Source organism: Ursus arctos, chromosome X, assembly GCF_023065955.2.
Source record: "Ursus arctos isolate Adak ecotype North America chromosome X, UrsArc2.0, whole genome shotgun sequence".
Lineage (NCBI taxonomy): Eukaryota > Metazoa > Chordata > Mammalia > Carnivora > Ursidae > Ursus > Ursus arctos.
The window spans coordinates 34,524,906-34,544,715 of record NC_079873.1 but is presented as its reverse complement, the minus strand read 5'-3'; the positions used below and the strand labels follow the sequence as shown (position 1 = coordinate 34,544,715).

The following is a 19,810-nucleotide window of genomic DNA, read 5'->3' as shown; positions in this document are numbered from 1 at the left end:
CAGAGCAGGAAGCCGGCACCAGCCCCGGGGCTGGGGTACAAAGGGGAGAGAAGGGAATTGTTACAACTTAGACGCTTGGAGGAAGGGCTCCGCGGAACTGGGACCCAGACCCCTGAGGAGAGGGGAGCTACTCACCTCATGCTGGCGTTGCTGATGGGGGTGCGATGAGTCTGGTTCTGTGAATCCTGGAAAACGGCAGACCGGATTCAGCTGTAGACGACGAAAGGCGCTGCTGGGGCGGCGGTGAAGAAATGTTCTGGGGGAATGCTGACAGCAGCAGGAAGCTGACAGGAGGGAACAAGGAAGAACAGAAAGGAGTTGAAGTTGCTACGTCCTCCTCCCGCCTTGCCGTCTCCCTCTATCGCCCCCTATAGGCAGAGTCTAGCAGGAAGCGGCTGGCCAAGCAGAAATGTGCATGGTCGCATCCCATCCCCCTAATCGAAGGTAGAGTCTAGAAGGGTGAGTTTGAAGCTTAATAACTTAACCACGTGAGGAGAAACAGAGAATAGTTTAATGAGTCCCAGTTCATCTGTTACTCAGCTTTTTAAAAAAGATATTTATTTATTTATTTATTTATTTATTTAACCGAGAGAGAGACACACACAGTGAGAGAGGGAACACAAACCGGAGGAGTGGCAGAGGGAGAAGCAGGCTTCCCGCGGAGCAGGGCGCCCGATGAGGGGAGGCTCGATCCCAGGACCCCTGCGATCATGACCTGAGCCGAAGGCAGACGCCTAACGACTGAGTCACCCAGGCGCCCCTGTCACTCAGCCTTAAGAGTTATTACTACTTTGGCTTTCTTGCTTCATTTATTTCCCTCCGTACTTCCCCCCAGCCCCCGGAGTATTCTAAAGCAAATGACATAATTTCACCCATAAATACTTAACTAATAGGATACAGACTTTAAGAATACAATACCATTATCACACCTAATAAAATTAGCACTAATTCCTTAATATAACCGAATACCTAGTCTGTGTTCAAATTTTCCCTGTTGTCTCAAAAATGGCTTTTTACAGTTGATTTGTTTGAATCAAGACGCAAACAAGGGGGGCGCCTGGGTGGCTCACCCGTTAAGCATCTGCCTTTGGCTCAGGTCGTGATCCCAGAGTCCTGGGATCGAGCCCCACATCGGGCTCCCTGCTCAGCGGGAAGCCTGCTTCTCCCTCTCAAACTCCCCTTGCTTGCGTTCCCTGTCTGTCAAATAAATAAATAAAATCTTAAAAAAAAAAAAAAAAAGACCCAAACAATGTCCAGGTATTGTTTTTGTTAATATAGCTCTCTTAATTCTCTCTTAATCTTGAATCCTTTCTTCCCCCTTCCCCATTCTTGTATATCATTTTAATTCACCAGAGGAACATCATTTGCCCTGTAGAATGTCCCATATTCTCAGTTTGTCTGGTTGAATCCTGTGAGTGTGATTTAACATGTCCTCTGTCCCTTTCATTTTCTGTAAGCGGGTAGTTACATCTGGAGCCATGGCTAGATTAAGCTTCAATATTTTGGCAAGGATATTTCATAGAGAGCTGTGTACTTCCTATTACCCTTCATTGGAAGACACTATGGTCATTTTTTAAAATTGAGGTAAAATTATCAATTGAGGTATACTTTACCTACAATAAAATGCACAAAAACTAAGTAAACAGCTTGAGGAATATTTACATATTATGCATCCATGCAACCACCACTCTGATCAAGATATTGAAGCATTTCTATAACCTGGGCTACTCCTACATAAATGGTGATTTTCCTTTCAGAGCCTGAATTCTTTTTTAATGAAGAACTTTCTCATCCATTCTGAGTGCTCTGAAATACAGTCAGGCAGAATAGGTGTTTAATCTTTTTTTCCTCTGTCAATTTTATGATTAACAAGTTGGGTGTCCTAGCAGCCTCCAAAAAGTGACCAATGAGGTTTGTTTTATTTATGTATTTATTTAGATTTTATTTATTTTTTGAGAGAGAGAAAGCACAATCAGGGGAGGGGGGCAGAGGGTGAGGGAGAAACAGACTCCTCACAGAGCCGGGAGCCTGACACAGGGCTCCATCCCAGGACCCCAGGATCACGACCTGAGCCAAAGGCAAGATGCTTAACCGACTGAGCCACCCAGGCACCCCAAGGTTTTATTTTTCAGTATCAGGTTGAACTCATGGAGTTCTAAAATATTTGATGTATAAATATATACACTACTTTGCAATCATGCTTCTTCATGCTTAAAGTGTTCTATCTTGGGCCAGTGAGAACCCCTTAAAAAGTTGGTTCCTTAATCCTTTAATACAACCCTTGTAGTCCTTAATTTCTAGTTAGGATATTCCAGGTTCATCTTTTATACTTCCAGCCTCAGGATTGAAGTTAGTTCTTTCCCTAAGGAGCTCTGCGTTTGTTTGTTTTAAATTATATTTAGTCACCATAATCTGGATGCTGGGTATTTATTGCTATTATGTTGTCATTTCTTTTAGGTCTTTTCAGTGCACCAAGCTAGGAAAGACATATTTCTTAAAAAACGAAAAGTAAACTATAAATTCATACTGCTATTTCCAATCCAAATGAAAGATTAAAGGATTTTTACTTAATTTCTTTGATTCTGTATTTGTATTTCTTTTCTCTCATGTATAAAAGCTTGGTTCTTAATGACATTAACATAATGACTTATTCGCTTGATTCTACTATATAGAGGAGCGTCAGGGTAACAATATCAATGTTATTGCTGACAGTTAGACCATTGAATGCCATTTCAGATTTATTTGCAGTTCTTATTGTCCTTAGGATCTAGCTCACTAGGGATATACTGTAAAAATACTGTGTTTGCAAGTCACTTGGAATAATTATTCTCTGTGTAGCATTACCACTAACTTGATATGTACTTGGGTTCATTTGTTTCCATTGGTCTTCAGTTTGTAAGAATGATATTCAGGTTTTTTTAAATTATTTTAAGCAATTTTATGGTTCCAACATGTATTAGTTGCTGCCTAGCAAATTAAATCAAACTTAAAATAACAAGTATTTATTATCTCACAGTTTCTGAGTGTCAGAAATCTGGAATGGCTTAGCTGGGTGGTTCTAGTTCAGGGTCTCTCATGAAATACAGTCAAGATGTCAGCTAGGGCTGCAGTCATCTCAAGGTTTAACTGGGACTGGACATCTGCTTCCAAGATGGTTCACCCACGTGACTGTTGGCAGACCTCAGATCCTCACCATGTGCGACTGCTCAACCAGGCAACTGGCTTCCCCCAAAACAAGTGATCCAAGAGAAAGAAAGAATAAAACAGAAGCCGCATTGTCCTTTAGAGTCTAATCTTGGAAGTTACGTACTATCACTTCTGCCAAATTCTACTGGTCACAGACCAACCCTACTACGATGTCAAGAGAACTTCACAAGGATGTAAATACCAGGAGGTAGGAATCTATGGGGGCCATGTTTTTACTCAAAATAAAATAAAATAAAATAAAAATAAAAATAAATAAAACAAGATATATTCAGAGAGGTCTAGCTGCCATCTTTGTGCTTTCCACATTCGCTGCCTTCTCCTTTAGGAAACCACTTTTATTAGTCCTTGCTTTATCTTTCCATTGTTTTTCTTTTGGAAAGTATCAGAAAATATGTACCTATATTTATATTCCCAAAATATATTCCCTACCCTACAACTTTTCTGCACCTTGCTTTCTTTTGCTTAACACCATATTCTACAGATCACCTAAAAGCAACACACAGAGATCTTCCTCACTCCATTTAACAAATTCCGTAAACTTTATTATATAGATATACTATAGTTTAAATAACATTTTAATGGCTTCATTAATTATTAATTCTCCAATTTTTGGATTGCTAAGTTGTTTATCATTTTCATCATTATAAATAATGCTGCAACAAATATCTTTGTGTATACAGGTTTCTCTGGATGTAGGATTTTTTTTTTTGAAGACTTCTTTATTTTTTTATTTTTATTTTTTTTTAAAGATTTTATTTCTTTATTTGACAGAGATAGAGACAGCCAGCGAGAGAGGGAACACAAGCAGGGGGAGTGGGAGAGGAAGGAGCAGGCTCGCAGCGGAGGAGCCTGATGTGGGGCTCCATCCTAGAACGCCGGGATCACGCCCTGAGCTGAAGGCAGACGCTTAACGACTGAGCCACCCAGGCGCCCCTGAAGACTTCTTTATTTTTTAAAGAGAGAGAGAGGATGGGAGGGGCAGAGGGAGAGAGAGAGAGAGTCCCAAGCAGACTCCATGCTGAGCATGGAGCCTAATGCAGGGCTCAATCCCATGACCCTGAGATCATGACCTGAGCCAAAACCAAGAGTCATGCTCAACAGACTGTACCACCCAGGCGCCCTTGGCTGTAGGATTATTATCTTAAACTACTAGACTCACATATTTATGAAGTCAAAGTTATGAACAATTTTTATGCTCTGTTTATGTACTGCTAAATTGGTTCACAGAAGAGCTATGCTGCATTACATTTCTACCTAGTGGGTATAGGGTTCATTTTCTCTGTATCCTTATCCGAATTGGGTAGTCTAATTCTTTTCAATCTTTGCTTTTTTGACAGATATACTTAAGTATATTCTTGTAGTGGCCACGTATTTTCACATAATGCTTTAGTACTAAGTTAGTTTACTTTATTAGTCTGTATTTCAAAGACAACTCTTACTAATTTAGAAGCTATATCCAATATCATTTTTGACTATTTAAATTTATTTTTCTACATCTTTAACCTGAAGTGCATGTGGGCTTATAGGATATTTTTCTGAGCTAGTAAATATTTAGTACTTACATGCAAGACAAATAATGTGTGCAAAAATTATAAAGTGCAATATTGATTACACAAGTCATAAAAAATGCAGTAAAAATTATCCCAGCAATTTTTAGTACAATATATTCATATATTTAGAGACAATAAACTATTCAAGTCATTTTGTTGGATTTGTAGCACTATGGTTTTATTTTCGCTATAAAAATAGCTGTTAACCCTTTTTCACTAAGAAAATATCTACTGAAGTAAGAGATCTATTATTCATGAACTACATATTCAGTAAATGTTTTTAAAACAGCCCTGCCATGTTTCTCATTAAGATAGCTATGGCATATGTTTCTAAGTTCATATGTCATCATTCTTCATTGGATTAATTAGCAAAATGATTTTTTTCTCCTTTTACCTTTCTGAGTGATATTTTAAAAATATTTTTGTCATTTTTACAGAGTACAATTTATAGGTCATAAATATATTCATGTTACAAGGTACACTTGCGTAGCTCTTCTGCTGCTGCTGTGAATACTAATTATGAATATATATTTAGGTATTCATAACACGTAGCCATTTTCCTGAAATGTAACCAGACTCAGCGGCAGAGCCCTCCAGGGGGTGGGGTGGGGGTGGGGTGGGGGTGGGGATCGCTAACACCAAGACCACCTGCAAATTATCACTCTCATTGTTATCAATAAACAATTCTGGCAAACTGGGTTGAAATGCCCTGAAATTCTTCCCGGCAGGCAGCGTTAAATGGAAACATTGTTAATCAGTACGTTTCATGCCTTGACCAGCAAAACAACTCAGGCCTGATGGAATTAACCCCCACAGCGCAATAGCCAAACACTGATTACATCTCAATACTTTGTGAAAAACCCAAAGGGTCCAAAGCAGGGTTTTTGGACCACAATGAAAAATCAGCAAATATGGACAATAAAAATCAATAGAACATGCAAACTAAGACGAGGTGCTTTTTAAAAATATAAAACTGACGCAAACTAATGAGAATGTTAATATCCAGTGTCAGTAAGGATAGGCCTCTTCATTCACTGCTGAGGGAAGACATAAAGTTGTAAAGGTACAATGGCCTTTTGAAAGACTTGGAGGCCTTTCAAAGGTACACCTTGGTAATCTGCATCAAGATTCTTTAAAAGTACATTCCCTCCTTTGAGCAATTACGTATGTTGCATTTCATTCTGAAGAGATAATTGAGGATATGGGCAGAGAAAAATTGCAAGGATGTTTATTGCAGCACAGTGAATAATAGCAAAAAGCTGGGAACAACCAAATGTCTAGCAAAACAGAGACTTTCAGTAAGTTATATCCATGTGCAGTTATTCAAAATAACTTTGTAGAGGTCTATTTGTGGCAGGCTCCGTTAAGTGCCTGCTGAAAATCCTTTCCCCTTTGCCTCTATGCTAACAGAACCCAGAGACTGTTCAGGGCAGCAACATTCACTGCTCCAAGCACGAAATCGTGACAATCCTGTTTCCACTTTCCCAGCTTCCCCTGCACCTAGGGATGGACTTGTGATCCAGCTCTGGCCAATTAATTTTCAGGGCAAGTCTTCTGGGGACTTCTGAGAACGTTTTTGCTTTCCAGATAAAAAGGAGAGATACTGTTGATGCCAGCAATTATCTGCTGCAGACCTTTTGTTAAGCGAGACAGACTCCTATTTATTAAGCAAGGGTCTGCTACTCAGAGTCAAAACTGTCCCTAACTCTGGTGGATTCTGTGATGTGCTGCTCAGATACCCTTCAGGACGGCCGGCTGTTGGGAACACCACAAGCTGACAGCCCTCATCTGGCAGCCACCTCCAGGAATTGTATTCCGTTGAAGTCAGCTGCCTTAGCCAGTGTCAGATCCGCCTCGCTGGAGGCAGCCACATCCAACAACACGGGGGTCTAAGGGCCAAGTCTCTTCAATTTGGGATTTACGAGGCCCTCTAAACTATGAAGTTGGACCCCTGGTTGCCTCTGCGCCATTGCTCTCCCCTCTAATCCTGCTTCGTTCCCTTCCCCCATACATGCTGATCCTGAAAGCCTTACCTAATAAACTTCCTGTACCCAAATCTTTATCTGAGTCTGTTTCCTGGGAAACCCCACCCACAACACTACTGATACATTTATTCACATGAAAATATGTTGAAAATATATTGCTAAACGACAGAACAATAGGTTATAAAGCAGTACCCATGATGTCGGCCTGTTTTCTGACTACACAAATTAAATACCTGCAGAGAAAAAACATCTGGAAAACTTTTTAGGACATAATGTAAGAGAATGATCTTTATGCTCTTGTGATAGTGGGAAATTTCTCAAGTAAGATGAGAAAAGCGCAAACGATAAAGAAAGGCTTACACATTTGAATACACTAAAACTAAGACCTAACGTTAATCAAAAGACATACAGGAAAAAGTGAAACCGTAAGCCACAAACAAGGAGACATTATATTTTTTTCTTCCAAATTTTTATTTAAATTCTAGTTAGTGGGACACCTGGGTAGCTCAGCCTTCAGCTCAGGTCATGATCTGTGGGTCCTGGGATGGAGCCCCTTGTCGGGTTCCCTGCTCAGCAGGGAGCCTGCTTCTCCCTCTCCCTCTGCTGCTCCCCCCTGCCCATGCTCTCTCTCTCTCTCTCAAAAAAATAAATAAAATCTTTTAAAAAAAAAAAAAAAGTAACTCAAAAGCAGCCACAGACAAAATGTAAGCGGATGAGTGTGAAGATGTTCCAATAAAACTTTAAAAAAGTAAATTTAAATAAATAAATAAATTCTAGTTAGTTAACATAGAGACAATATTTTTATATTTTCAACATGATATCTGACAAAGGATTGTATCCAGAATACACAAAGAATCAATTAGAAAAAGTCAAATCCAATAGAAAAGAGGGCAAAAATAAGAAGAAAAAAAAAAGGGGTGCCTGGGTGGCACAGTGGTTAAGCGTCTGCCTTTGGCTCAGGGCGTGATCCCGGCGTCATGGGATCGAGCCCCATATCAGGCTCCTCCGCTAGGAGCCTGCTTCTTCCTCTCCCACTCCCCCTGCTTGTGTTCCCTCTCTCACTGGCTGTCTCTGTCTCTGTCAAATAAATAAATAAAATCTTAAAAAAAAAAAAAGAAGAAAAAAAAAGACATACAATTCCATCACTCATGAAAGTTTCCTCATGTTCTTTCCTCATCATTACCCAACCCCATCTGCCAGAGGCAACCACTATTCTTACTTTTTCCATTGTAGATTAGTTTTCATTCATTCGAGAATATCATATAGTTTAATCTTTTTTTTTCTAGAGAAGGAGGTGGGGGGAGGGACAGAGGGAGAGAGAGAGAGAGAGAGAGAGAAAGAGCATCTTAAGCAGGCTCCATGCCTAGCACAGAGCCCGAGGCTCAGCTGGATCTCACTACCCTGAGATCAGTGACCTGAGCCGCAATCAAGAGTCAGATGCTTAACTGACTGAGCCACCCAGGCGCCCCTTAGGTATTTTTTTTTTTTAGAATATCATATAAATGAAATGATACGGTATGTACTCTTTTGCGTAAGGCTTCTTTCACTCGGCGTTCCGTTTTTAAGATTCCTCATGCTGCTGCATGTATCAGTAGCTCATTCTTTCTGAGTAGTATTTCATTGCATGAATACACAAGATTTTGTTTAACCGTTCCCCTATTGATAGACACCTGGGATCATCAATTGTCCTATTGATATTTCCTCATCTTGGCTATTATAATAAATGTGGTATGAAGATTCATGTAAAAGTCTTTGTGTAAATATGTTTTCATTTCTTGGGGGTAAATAGGAATGGAATTGCTGGGTTACAGGGCAGTAAATGCTTAGTTTTATAAGAAACTGCCACATCTTTTTCTAAAGTTGTTATAGTTTTACAGTCTCACCAGTAAGGTTTTTTGTTTTGTTTTGTTTTTAAGATTTTATTTATTTATTTGACAGAGAGAGAGAGACAGCCAGGGAGAGAGGGAACACAGGCAGGGGGAATGGGAGAGGAAGAAGCAGGCTCCCAGCAGAGAAGCCTGATGCGGGGCTCGATCCCAGAACGCCAGGATCACGCCCTGAGCCGAAGGCAGACGCTTAACGACTGAGCCACCCAGGTGCCCCTCACCAACAAGGTTTGAGAGTTCTAGTTAATTATTCTATATCTTCATCAACCTTTGGGTTGTCAGTCATTTACATTTAGCCTTTTTTTTTAAATTAAATTAAATTAATTAATTGTTTTTAAAGATTTTATTTATTTGAGAGAGAGAGTAAGTGAGAGAGAGAGCATGAGCAGAGGCAGAGGGAGAAACAGACTCCCCTGCTGAGCAGGGAGCCCGATGCAGGGCTCGATCCCAGGACCCTGAGATCATGACCTGAGCTGAAGGCAGAGGCTTAACTGACTGACCCCCCCCCCCAGGCGCCCTAATTTTATTTTATTTTTTTAAGTAAGCTCCACACCCAGTGTGGGGCTCAAAGTCACAACCCCAAGATCAAGAGTCTTACTCTCCACCAACTGAGCCAGCCTGGCACCCTAAATTTAGCCATTCTAAAAGATGTATAGTGCTATTGATGAGGAGAACAAAGGCAAGAGAAATGTAGCAAAAATTAAATCTTATAACTTGCAGCCCACAGATAAATCCTTGAGAAGTACAGACTGTGATGTTTCTCAAGGAACTCACGGCTATCTTAATGTTGCTGTTTTATTAGAGGCTAAAAGCAACATTATCTTAACAACTGCTAGCCCACCAGGATCTTGGAGACCTTGCTTTTAACACGCACAAATTCCTTAGAGATTTATGTTATCCCTAACCCCCACTAACTAAAAAGCATATAATCAGTCATTCCTCACAATCCCAGTGCAGCTCTTTCTGCTCTCGGGTCCTGTCCCTGCCCGCGCGATAATAAAAGCACCTTTTGCATAGAAAACATCAAGAATTCTTTCTTGGCCGTTTGCTTGGTGGCCCCTCATCAGTATTTCATTGTGGAATTAATTTTTATTTCTCTAACGACTAATGATCCTGATCACTTTTTCATGTGATAATTGGCTATTTATTTTCTTTTGAGAAATACCTTTTCAAAGCTGTTGCCTGTTTTAAGTTGGGTTCTTTGTCTTTTTACTACTGAATTATAGACTTATTTATATTTCTTCCATAGCAGTCCTTTGTCAGATATACGTTTTTCTGAATGTTTTTTTTCCCAGTCTGTATATTGTCTTTGGATATTTTTAGTGGTGTTTTGATGAGCAGAGTTTTTACTTTTGATGAAATCTAATTTATCAATGTTTTCTTTTATGAAACTGCTTTCTGGGACCTGCTAAGCCAACTTTACCTATCTCAAATCATGAAAATATTCTTCTTCTTGTTTTTTTTTTTTAAGATTTTATTTATTTATTCGACAGAGATAGAGACAGCCAGCGAGAGAGGGAACACAAGCAGGGGGAGTGGGAGAGGAAGAAGCAGGCTCCTAGCGGAGGAGCCTGATGTGGGGCTCGATCCCATAATGCCGGGATCACGCCCTGAGCCGAAGGCAGACGCTTAACCGCTGTGCCACCCAGGCACCCCATGAAAATATTCTTCTAAAGTTTCCTTTAAAAATTTATAGTTTACCACTTATATTCAGGTGTATGATTCATCTCAGATTAATTTTTGTATGGCGTGAAGTAGAGCTTAACGTTACTATGCATCATTTACTTCATAAACTTTTTGTTCCTTATTGGATTGCTTTGGTGTTTTCGTAAAATATCAAATGACTATATAAGTTTGGGTCTATTTTCTAGCTCTCTATGCCATTAATTTACATGCCATACTCTCTTGATTAGGGTGGCTTTGCAATTAGCCTTGAAGCCAGGTAGTGCAAGTTCTCAAATTTTGTTCTTTTTATAATTCTTTGGGTAGTCTAGGTCCTTTATATTTCCATAACTTTGGAACTAGATTTTCAATATCTACCAAAAAAACTGCAGGTATTTGGATAAAGATTGCGTTGAATCTACAGATCAGTGTAGGTAGAATTGACAGATTAACAATATCGAGTCTTCCAATTCATGGACATGGTCTATTTCCCCCATCTATTTAGTTTTTCTTTAATGTCTCTCAAAAATGTTTTCGGGGCACCAGGCTGGTACAGTCAGTAAAGCATGCAATTCTTGATCTTGGGGTGGTGAGTTCAAGCCCCACGTTGAGCATAGAGCCTACTTAAAAAAAAAAAATTTAAAAAAATGTTTTCTAGTGTAGAGGTCTCGCACATGTTAAATTTATTCCTAAGCATTTTGTGTTTTTTGATGTTATTATACATGAAATTCATTTAAAATTTTATTTTCTTATCATTTGCTAATAACATATAAAAATATAATTGAGTTTTCAAAATTAACTTTGTATTCTGTGACTTTGAAAAATTAGGTTGTAGTTGTGTGTATTCCTTAAGGTTTTCTATGTAAATAATTGTGTCATCTGCAAAAAGATACTTTTACTGTTTCCTTTCTGGTCTGTATGCTTTTAAATTTTCTTGCCTTGGCTGCACTGAGTCAGGCTTCCAGGACACTGTTAAATAGCAGTGGAGACAATGGCATTTTTACCTTGTTCCTGCTTTTAAGGAGAAAACGTTCATTATTTCACCATTAAGTATAATGTTAGTGTAGAATTTTTTGGTAGGTACCCTTTGTGATTTTGGAGGAGGAAAAAAATTCACTTGAGGACGTAGTAATAAAACTGTCCAAAATTAAACACACAGAGAACAAGGACTTTTTAAAAAGTAAAAGAGCACCAGAGAGCTGTTTGACAACTTCAAGTGCTCTAGTATATGGTAATTAGAGCCCCTGAAAGGGGAGGGGGGGGGGACAAAAAAATTGAAGAAATAATGGACAAAACATTCTAAACTTCATGAAAATTATAAACCCACAGATCCTAGAAACTCAACAAACACAAGTAACAACAACGACAAAAAACATTAGAATTCTATACTTGGGAAAATATCTTTTGTAAAGTAAAGCAATATGAAGTCATTTTCAAACTTACAAAAGTTGAAAGAATTCATCACTAGCACACGTGCACTACCAGAAATGTTAAAGGAGATCCTTCAGGCAGAAGAAAAGTGATACCAGATGGAAATCTGGATCTACACAAAGAAATGAAGAGCACCAGAAAAGGTTAACTACATGGGTAAATACATATGATGTTTCGATTATGTACATCTCTTTAAAAGATAATTGATTGGTTAAGCAAAAATAAGCACAATGTATTATGAAGTTCATAACCTATATAAAAGTTAAGGACATGGCAACAATGGCATAAAGACCAAGAGGAGAGGAATGGAAGTATACTATTGTAAGGCTCTTACACTGCAGGTGAAGAGGTATAATACCGCTTACAAGTCATCTGGTAAGTTAAATACGTGTACTATAAACCCTAAGACAATCATTAAAATTTAAAAACAATCTGTAGTTATTTTCTATTGTTGCATAATAAGTTACCATAAATTTGGCAGCTTAAAACAACACCCATTTATTAGCTCATAGTCCTATAAGTCAGAAGTCAGACGCAGCATAGCTAGGTTCTCTGCTCAGGGTGTCACAAGCTGAAATCAAGTTGTTGGCCACACAAAGTTCTTGTGTGGCAGTTCTGGGGAGAAGCCTACTTCCAAGTTAATTCTTGTTATTGACAGACTTCAGTTCTTTGTGTTTGTTGAACTGAGGTCTACATTTCCTTGGTAGCTGCCCACTGGGGGCCACTCTCAGTTCCTAGAGGCCACTTATGTTTCTTGACACATGGCTTCCTCCATCTTTACGGCAGCAACAACACAATCAATCCTTCTTATGCTTTGAATCTTTGACTTTTTCTTCTGCTATTAACCAACAAGGTGATAAGATGGAATCATACAAAATATTCGATTATGAACAACAACAAACAAAAAGGAGAAAAATGGGAAAAAGGGAACAAAGAGCAGATGGGTCAGATAGAAACAAATAACAAGATGATGGACTCAAACCTAGTCATATAAAAATTACATTATATGTAAATGGTTTAAACACCTCAATTAAAAGACAACTATATGCTGCCTATAAGAAATTCAAGTACTCAGGAAGGTCTTGCCTCAGTAATGGGGAATAATTAGCACTAAACTGATCATTACTCCAGACCCACCTAACAAATCATGAGAGCAAGACCCAAAAGGATTAAACTATTTTTAAGAGGCTAAACTGCATCCCAGAAAAAGCTTAAGAATATTTATGGGAACACAAAAATATCTAGCAACTCACAAGGTAAAATTCACAATGTCTGGCAGCCAATCAAAGATTACCAGGCATGCGAAGAGGCAAGACAATGACCTCTGGTGAGGCAAAGATGTCTTAGATATAACACCAAAAGTATAATCCTTCCTTAAATGATAAACTGGACTTCATGAAAATTAAAAACTTTTGTCCTTTTAAAGACATAAGAGAATGTCAGGGCACCTGGCTGGCTCAGTTGGAGGAGTATGCAACTCTTGATTTTGGGGTCATGGGTTCAAGCCCCATGTTGGGTGTAGAGATTGCTTAAATCAAACAAACAAACAAATAAACCAAAAGACACGAGAATGAAAAAACAAGCCATAGGCTCAGAAAAAATATTTATAAAGCATACATATTTAGGGATTCCTGACTGGCTCAGTTGGTAGAGAATGTGATTCTTGATCTTGGGGTTATGGGTTCAAGACCCACATTGGATGTAGAGATTACCTAAAAAAATTAATTAAAAAAAAATACATGGGGGGCGTCTGGGTGGCACAGCGGTTAAGCGTCTGCCTTCGGTTCAGGGCGTGATCCCGGCGTTATGGGATCGAACCCCACATCAGGCTCCTCTGCTATGAGCCTGCTTCTTCCTCTCCCACTCCCCCTGCTTGTGTTCCCTCTCTCGCTACCTGTCTCTATCTCTGTCGAATAAATAAATAAAATCTTTAAAAAAAAAAAATACATGGGGCATCTGGGTGGCTCAGTCGGTTAAGCATCTGACTCTTGGTTTCAGCAAAGGTCATGATATCATGGGTTGTGAGATTAAGCCCTGCATTGGGCTCCACACTCAATGTGGAGTCTGCTTGAGATTCTCTCTCCTTCTGCCCCTCTCCCCACTTGCATGCACTCCCTCTCTCTCTCCAAAATAAATAAACAAAAAATCTTGAGAGAAATTTTTTAAAATACACATTTAAATTTTAAAAATTGTGACAAAATTCATATATCATAAAATGTACCATATTAACCATTTTTCTTTTTTTAGTTATATTTTTAAAATTTTTTACACCTTAACCATTTTTAAATGTACACTTAATTTATTTTAGTTTTTTTAGATCTTATTTGTACAGTGTACAGTTTAATAGTGTTAAATACATTCATTTAGTTGTACAACCAGCCTCTGGAACTCTTTTCATCTTGCAAAACTGAAACTATACTCATTAAACAATTCACTCTCCCCTCCCCCTAGCCCCTAGTAATCACCGTTCTACTTTCTGTCTCTGTGAATTTAACCACTCTAGGTACTTCATACAAGTGGAATCATACAGTATATGTCTTTTTGTGACTAGCTTATTTCACTCAGCATGTCCTCAAGATTCATCCATGTTGTAGCACATGTCAGTATTTCCTCCCTTTTTAAGGCTGAATAATATTCTATTGTATGGATGTACCACATTTTATGTATCATGTATCCACCAAAAGAGATGGGTTGCTTCCATCTTTTGGTGATTGTGAATCATACTATGAACATATATGAACATAGATGTATAAATATCTCTTTGAGTTCCTCCTTTCAGTTGTTTTTTTTTTTTTTTTTTTGAGTCTACATCCAGAAGTAGAATTACTGGATTATATGATAATTCTATTTTTAATTACAAAACATATATTTTATAAGGGATTTGTACCTAAGATATATTTAAAAAACTCTCAAGACTCAATAATAAGAAAAAAAGCAACCCAGTAAAATTTGAGAAAATGATCTGAACAGACACTTCACCAAAAAAGATATGCGGTTGGCAAAAAAAGCACTTGAAAAGATGCTCAATATCATTACTGTCATTAGGGCGATGCAAATTAAACCATGAGATACCACTATATACCCATTAGAATTGGAAAAATTAAAAGAAAGGGGGAGTAATCAGAAGGCGGAATGAAACATGAGAGACTATGGACTCTGAGAAACAAACTGAGGGCCTCAGAGGGGAGGGGGAGTGGGGGAATGGGATAGACCGGTGATGGGTAGTAAGGAGGGCACGTGTTGCATGGTGCACTGGGTGTTATACACAAGTAATGAATCATCGAGCCTTACATCGGAAACCGGGGATGTACTGTATGGTGACTAACATAATATAATAAAAAATCATTAAAAAAAAAAAGAAAGAATTTGCATTTAAAACTTGTTACTATTTTAAGAGCATAAAAAAAAAAAGAATTGGAAAAATTAAAAAGACTGACTATACCAAGTATTGGCAAGGATGCAGAGGAATAGAACTCTCATACATTGCTGGTGGAAATGTGAAACGGTACAAGCACTTTGTAGAATATTTGGTGGTTTCATAAAAGTTAAACTTACACCTACCTTATGATCTGACTACTCTACTCCTAGGTATTTACCCAAGAGAAAAGAAAGGGTACATCCATACAAAGACCTATATAAGAACGTTCATAACAGCTTTATTTGTAATAACCAAAAATTGGAAACAACCCAGATGTTCTTCAACATGTGAACAGAAAAAAAATTGTGGTGTATCCATACAATGGACTACAACTCAAAACAAAGGGGATAAATTATTGATACATGCAACAACATGGATAAATTGCAAACTAATCATGCTGTGTGAAAGAAGTCAGAAAATAATGAGTATATACTGAATGATTCCATTTATATAAAATTCTAAAAAATACAAAATAACCTATAACGACTGAAAGCAGATCAGCAGTTGCCGGGGGCTGGGGTGGTGTGGGAAGGGGCTGGAGGAATTACAAAGGAGCAGCAGGAAAATTTGAGCATGATAGATATGTTCACCATATTGATTGTGGTAATGATTTCATGGAGATATCTATATCTACATATAGATAATATATAGTTTTATATTAACTATATCTATATCTATATAGATATCTATATCTATATCTATATAGATATCTATATCTATATCTATATAGATATCTATATCTATATCTATATAGATATCTATATCTATATATAGATAATATATAGTTAATATAAAACTATATATTACATGTAAAACTATACATATTTTTCAAATTGTGCATTTTAAATATGCACAGATTTTTGTATATCAATTATACTTCATTAAAAACTTGCAAAGAAACACCCAGACTTGGATGGTGCCTGGGTAGCTCAGATGGTTAAGTGTCTGACTCTTGATTTTAGCTCAGGTCATGGTCTCAGGGTCATGGGATCGAGCCCCTTATGGGGCTCTACACTCAGGGGAGTCTGTTCGGGATTCTTTCTCTCCTTCTTCTTCTGGCCCTTTTCCCCCATGCACACTCAATCTCTCTCCCTCCCTCTCTCTCTCTCAAAATAAATAAATAAATCCTTAAAAAAAAAAAAGAAAAGAAAGAAAGAAACCCTCCAGACTTGGGTTCTTCACCTTCCCCTACCCCAAAACAATGGATCTGTGTTGTCTGACATCATCCTGACAGCAGGGAGACAGAAAAATTTTGGCAGGGGCTTACCTTTTCAAGATTTCTTTAAATCCAGTAATTCATTTTCTAAGACTGTTCCCCATTCATATGTGGATTTTCTTATCATAGAAAAAGACCACCAAACCCAAATATAGAGCAATGGAGCAATAATTTCCTGGCTGTGGCTAAATATCAACAAGGAATCTTTGGAGGGGGGCGCCTGGGTGGCTCAGTTGTTAAGTGTCTGCCTTTGGCTCAGGGTGTGATCCCAGAGTCCTGGGATCAAGCCCCGCATCGGGCTCCTCTGCTGGGAGCCTGCTTCTTCCTCTCCCACTCCCCCTGCTTGTGTTCCCTCTCTCGCTGGCTGTCTCTCTCTCTGTCAAATAAATAAATAAAAATCTTTAAAAAAAAAAAAAAAAAGGAACCTTTGGGGGGAACCTGGGTGGCCCAGCTCAAGTCATGATCTCATGGTCTCTGCACTCAGCAGGGAATCTACTTATCCTCTCTGTCTCTCTCTCAAATAAATAAATAAATAAAAATAAAAAATCTTAAAAAAAAAAAAAAAGAACCTTTGGGACTTCCACTTCCAGGAAGATAGAGTAAATGTACTTATCCCTAGATTTCCATATGTAAAATAAGCCTAAGAAGACTGAAAGGTGGAGAGAAAACATCAGACCAATGAGGGACCTCAGGACCAAGCAACAGCATGGTGGTAAATTACCAGAGTTGTCCTTGTGTCTCACATCTCAACCACTGGGTGCTGGAGAAGTCAGCAACCCAGAAACATCGACGGGCGTAGACAACAACAACAATTAACAACAACAAGAAAACAGACCCAAGAAAAGCCTGCTCTTTCTAGCCAAAAGACCAGGAAAAGGACAGCCTAGCAAGACAGAGAAATTTTAATCAATAATTGCTTTACTCTGGCCAAACACCCCCAGGGGAAAAAAATGTGGTCCCAGTCTGCCAGCAAAGTCCAAGTGGGAAACCTAGATTTCCACCCTTGCCAGACTCTCAGGAGGTGCCCCAAATCACCCCTTCCCAACCCAGGTGGTATCAGAAGGCTGAGTGGGAAGGCAGGCACTTACTATCCCTGCCAGACAGTAACAAGCCCCCCACTGGTTGGTGCCAGTAGAAACAACACAGGAGTCTGGGCTTCCACTCCCCCGACCAGGCAGTAGCAAGGTGGCCCTCCTCTTCTTTCTGGAGTGGAGGATTAGGCTTTTCACCACCGCTCAGTGCTTACAGAGCCACCCTCTCACTCCCCACTCCAGAGTGAAGGCAGCAACGAAGCACCTCCCAGCCAGGGTAGGCCTAGCAGGGAGCCTGAGCTCCCACTACTGCCCAACAGTAACAAGGAACACCCCCCCCCACGCCTGTCAACAAAGGCCGAGAAGAGAACGTGGACTTTCACCCCCATCTGGCAGCAGCGAGGCAGTGTCCTCACTTACTGATTGTCTGCTAAATCACAAGATTTAAGTAACATTTGGAATCTTCAAACATCATGCCCCAAATGTCCTGGTTCTAATCAAAAACCCGTTGTCAAATCAAGAACCAGGGAGATCTCGGTTTGAATGAGAAAAGACAATTAACCAAGGTGACAGAAGTGTTAGAATGAGCTGACAAGGATTTAAAGCAGCTGTCATAAGAATGCTTCGGTGAATAATTACAAATATGCTTGGAAGAAATGAGAAAAAAAAAGTCTCAGCAAAGAAATGCAAAATATAAGCAAGAACTAAATGGAAATTTTAGAACTAGAAATTGCAATAAGTGAAAAAAAAAAAACTCAATGCATAGACTCAACAGCAGAATATGGAAGACAGAGGAAAGAATCAGAGATTTTGAGGCTAGAATAGAGAATCCCCAATCTGAACAACAGACAGAAAACACACTGAAAAATAAAATGAGCAGAACTTGAAGGACATGTAAGACTCTAACATAAAATGAATATTTGGATCACAGGAGTCCCGGAAGGAGAGGAGTAAGAAGGTGAGTTGAAATAGTGGCTAAAAATTTCCAAAATTTGGTAAAAGACATAAACATACAGATTGCAGAAGCTGAGCAAACCCCCAAACAGGATAAATTTAAAGAAATCCATGCCAAGGCATATCATAGTCAAACTTCTAAATATTAGAACAAAGAAAAAAATCTTGAGAAAAGCCAGAGAAATAATAGTACCTGTAGGGGAAAGACAATTAGAATAATAGCGGATTTTGGGGGACGCCTGGGTGGCTCAGTCGGTTAAGCATCTGCCTTCATCTCAGGTTGTGATTCCAGGGTCCTGGGATAGAGTCCCGCAGCGGGCTCCCTGCTCTGTGGGGAGCCTGCTCCTTCCTCCCGCTTGTGCTCTCTCTCGCTCTCTCTCAAATAAATAAATAAAATCTTTAAAAAAAATAATAGCAGATATTTTCTCATCAGAAACTGGGGAGGCCAGAAAAAAGTGGCACATTTTTCAAGTGCTGAAAGCAAAGAGCTTTCAACACAGAATTGTACAGCTAGCAAAAACATCCTTCAGGAATGAAGGGGAAATCAAGACATTTTCTGATGACAAAAAACTATGAGAATTTGTTGCCAGCAGGCCTTCTGAATGGCTAAAGGAAGTTCTCTAAATAGAAAGAAAACTATAAAAGAAGAAATCTTGGCCCATCAGAGAGGAAGAAAAAAATGACAGAGCAAATACATGTTTTATGGTTGAAACAAAATTCTAACACTGGCTAATGTAGTTCTCTAAGCAAGGGAAATATTTAAGACAGTTATATATGGGGGAGGGTGAAGAGTTGGAAAAGGAAGTAAGATTTCTTTCTCTCTTTTTGTTTTTGGAAGTAAGTTCTCTACACTTCACTGGCACTGGTAAAATGTTGACAACAGTAGACTGATAAGTTATGTATATATAATGTAATACTTAGAGCAACCACTAAAAAGATATAAGAAGAGATACACTCAAAGAACACTATAGATAAATCTAAATGGGACTTTTTTTTTTTTTTAAGTAATCTCTATACCCAACGTGGGGCTCAAACTCACAACCCTGAGATCAAGAGTCACATGTTCTACCGACTGAGCCACTGAGGTGTCCCTCCAAATGGGATCCTAAAAATGTTCAGGTAATCCATAGGAAGGCAGGAAAAGGTTATTCTGGTGGCAAATGAGAGGCTGCTGGGGGTGTTGTGGGGGAGTGGGGGTGGAGGCATCTCTGCTGTATGCCAGGGTTATTCCTAAGCTAACCTAGACCCTTCTGCCCAAGGAAGCATAGTTCATCCTGCTGCTTTGGGGTGCACTGGGGGTGGGGACAGGGGGAGAAATTGGCCAAACTCTTCCGTGGAGCTTTGCTTTGGGAGTTATGGTGGGTCGGTGACTGGGTCGGTACTCAAGGAGGGCTGTTTTCCAGGCCAGCCGGCCAACCCGCCATGACAACTGGAAGGGGCTCCTTGCCAAGGCTTGGGCTCAGCTAACCT

At 39.2% G+C, this 19,810-nt stretch overlaps 1 protein-coding gene across 6 annotated transcripts in view; it reads right to left on the bottom strand.

Annotated features, from left to right (window-relative positions):
- USP9X (ubiquitin specific peptidase 9 X-linked) overlaps positions 1–19,810 on the bottom strand; it is a 443,410-nt gene that overhangs the window by 162,028 nt on the left and 261,572 nt on the right. For 5 of the 6 annotated variants that reach the window (XM_026513318.4, XM_048213431.2, XM_044389368.3 and 2 more), the window contains one exon: positions 136–284. The gene's annotated coding sequence lies outside the window, so the exon portion shown is untranslated. Of the gene's footprint in view, positions 1–135; positions 364–19,810 lie in introns of those variants that run through there. The other variant, XM_057310830.1, reaches the window with a different exon arrangement.